This window comes from Sapajus apella, unplaced genomic scaffold (genome assembly GCF_009761245.1).
Source record: "Sapajus apella isolate SASKATOON/1434 unplaced genomic scaffold, GSC_monkey_1.0 scaffold77, whole genome shotgun sequence".
In the NCBI taxonomy this organism is placed as follows: domain Eukaryota; kingdom Metazoa; phylum Chordata; class Mammalia; order Primates; family Cebidae; genus Sapajus; species Sapajus apella.
In genome coordinates this window covers 1,328,412-1,331,570 of record NW_022437017.1, presented here as the reverse complement: position 1 = coordinate 1,331,570, position 3,159 = coordinate 1,328,412, and the positions used below count along the sequence as shown (strand labels likewise).

The window sequence follows — 3,159 nt, the reverse complement described above, 5'->3', positions numbered from 1 at the left end:
AGCATGTAAATTTGCTCTAAATTATTTTTATAATTTTAAGTGACAGTGAAAAGTTCAGCTTGGCAGTGTGAAGTAAATAATTTTCCTTGGGCCGGGCGCGGTGGCTCAAGCCTGTAATCCCAGCACTTTGGGAGGCCGAGGCGGGTGGATCACAAGGTCAACAGATCGAGACCATCCTGGTCAACACGGTGAAACCCCGTCTCTACTAAAACTACAAAAAATTAGCTGGGCATGGTGGTGCGTGCCTGTAATCCCAGCTACTCAGGAGGTTGAGGCAGGAGAATTGCCTGAACCCGGGAGGCGGAGGTTGTGGTGAGCCGAGATCGCGCCATTGCACTCCACCCTGGCTAACAAGAGTGAAACTCCGTCTCAAAAAAACAAACAAACAAACAACAACAACAACAACAAAATAAAAATAAAATAAAACAGATGAGATATGGGACTATCTTGGATCAGACTGGTGACCAAGAATACTGAGAAATGACCAGATCTGAAATATATCTTAAAGGTAGACAAGATGGTGTATTTCGGCCGGGCGCGGTGGCTCAAGCCTGTAATCCCAGCACTTTGGGAGGCCGAGGCGGGTGGATCACGAGGTCAAGAGATCGAGACCGTCCTGGTCAACACGGTGAAACCCCGTCTCTACTAAAAACTACAAAAAATTAGCTGGGCATGGTGGCGCGTGCCTGTAATCCCAGCTACTCAGGAGGCTGAGGCAGGAGAATTGCCTGAACCCAGGAGGCGGAGGTTGCGGTGAGCCGAGATCGCGCCATTGCACTCCAGCCTGCCTAACAAGAGCGAAACTCCGTCTCAAAAAAAAAAAATAAATAAAAATAAAAATAATTTTCCTTGAACATGCCTTACATTATCTTTTAAGATTTTGGTTCAAGGTTAAGGTCTTAGATAAAGATAAAAGGTCTTGGAGATGAATCAGTCTTCCAGGCCACTTGCTTTTCTGCTACTTGCCTATAAAACTACTTTCTCATATCAGAATGTGGTTTTTGTTTGTTTGTTTGTTTTTTAGACAGTCTCACTGTCACCCAGGCTGGAGTGCAGTGGCGCAGTCTTGGCTCACTGCAGCTTCCACCTCCCAGGTTCAAGTGATTCTCTTGCCTCAGCCTCCCGGGTAGCTGGGATTACAGGCACCTGTCACCACGCTTGGCTAATTTTTCGTATTTTCAGTAGAGATGGAGTTTCACCATGTTGCCCAGGCTAGTTTTGAACCCCTCACCTCAAATGACCTGCTGCCTCAGTCTCCCAAAGTACAGGGATTACAGGTGTGAGTCACAGCACCCAGCCTAATTTTTGTATTTTTAGTAGAGACTTGAGTTTCACTGTGTTGGCTAGGCTAATCTTGAACTGGTCTCAAGTGATCTGCCCTGCCTCAGCCTCTAAAAAGTGTTCAAAGTGTTGGGATTACAGGCATGGGCCACCGCAAACTGGCCAGGCTCGGTGACTCATGCCTGTAATCCCAGCACTGTGGGAGGACAGGGCAGGCAGATCACTTGAGGTTGAGAGTTCAAGACCAGCCTGACCAACATGGAGAAACCCTGTCTCTACTAAAAATACAAAAGTAGCCAGGCATGGTGGCGTGCACCTGTAATTCCAGCTACTCGGAGGCTGAGGCAGGAGCTCGCTTGAACCCAGGAGGCAAAGGTTGCTGTGAGCTGGGGTGGTGCCATTGGACTCCATCCTGGACAACAAGAGTGAAACTCCATCTCAAAAAAAAAAAAAAACCCCAGGCTTCACTCTGGGAATCCACTGGGAGGGATTGTGTCTGCCTCCAGCCAGATGCCGGAGTTTCTCCCAACTGTGCTTCCCTCGCCTCCTTGCTGCCTGAGAGTATGCTGGAAAGAGGGTTTGATAATCCCCACATGAAGTCACGTTGAATGTTTTTCTGTGATGGCAGATTTTAAAGCATTTCTATTGGTTCATCCAAGAGCAGTTTTTGTTCCCTTAAGGACTGGCTCTCACTATGTTGCCCAGGCCAGTTTTGAACTCCTTCCTGCCTTGGCCTCCCGAGTAGCTGGTACTACCGGCATGCACATTTGTACCCAATTTAATCCTTTTTGTACATTGCATTTGTAGTATTATGGTTCACAGAACATTTTCCCATAGTGCCACCTTTAATCCTTGCTGTCTGCAGTCTGAGGCAGATGGTATTTTCATCCTCATTTTCCACCCAGCTCCAGAAAGGTAAGTGATTTATTTGCTGGAGGTCCTACAGCTGCCAGATTGGGGACCCCAGAGGCAAACCCCAGGCTTGTGACTCTAGGACTTTTGGCACTCTACAACACTAGTGAGCCTGGAGTCCTGGGTCTCCAGAAGCATTTGGGGAACAACTTGTATCTGCCAACTTGTTATTTTGTCAACGAAAATATCTTTTAAATTAATGATCATGCACCATTTTTATTTTTCATAAGCAGGAAGATTGTCTTTATCACCAAAACTATAGGAATAAAATAAAGGACAGTTGTTTAAGTTGAAAACATATTCCTGACTGGGCGTGGTGGCTCATGCCTGTAATTCCAACACTTTGGGAGGCTGAGGCAGGTGGCACACTTGAGGTCAGGAGTTCGAGACCATCCTGGCCAACATGATGAAATCCCATCTCTACTAAAAATAAAAAACAGCCAGGCATGGTAGTGCATGCCTGTAATCCCAGCTACCTGGGAGACTGAGGCAGGAGAATTGTTTGAACCCAGGAGGCGGAGGTTGCAATGAGCCAAGATCACGCAACTGCACTCCAGTCTTGATAGCCTAAGACTCCATCTCAAAAAAAGCCCAAACAACAAAATTAAAACTTTATTCCTAACTTTGGTGCAGTAACACTGTTGGGAGTCAAAACTGTGAACCATTGCACTGGACTTCACATTCTTAAATATTTCAGAATGGCTATGATAGCCAGATTTTAGACTGGCATCACCTGGCTAGGTTGCTTTTTAAGAATTTTCAAGGCTGGGCGCGGTGGCTCATGCCTGTAATCCCAGTACTTTGGGAGGCCGAGGCGGGTGGATCACGAGGTCAAGAGATCGAGACCATCCTGGTCAACATGGTGAAACCCCGTCTCTACTAAAAATACAAAAAATCAGCTGGGATTACAGGCATGCGCCACCATGCCCAGCTGATTTTTTGTATTTTTAGTAGAGACGGGGTTTC

The 3,159-nt window shown here is 46.6% G+C and overlaps 1 protein-coding gene across 7 annotated transcripts in view; it reads left to right on the top strand.

Annotated features, from left to right (window-relative positions):
- The window catches only part of ILF3 (interleukin enhancer binding factor 3), a 36,984-nt gene that overhangs the window by 6,204 nt on the left and 27,621 nt on the right, over positions 1-3,159 (top strand). The window contains exon 1 of one of the 7 annotated variants that reach the window (XM_032251782.1): positions 1,646-1,656. The exons of the other annotated variants lie outside the window; for them this stretch is intronic. The gene's annotated coding sequence lies outside the window, so the exon portion shown is untranslated. Of the gene's footprint in view, positions 1-1,645; positions 1,657-3,159 lie in introns of those variants that run through there. 7 annotated transcript variants of the gene reach the window in all.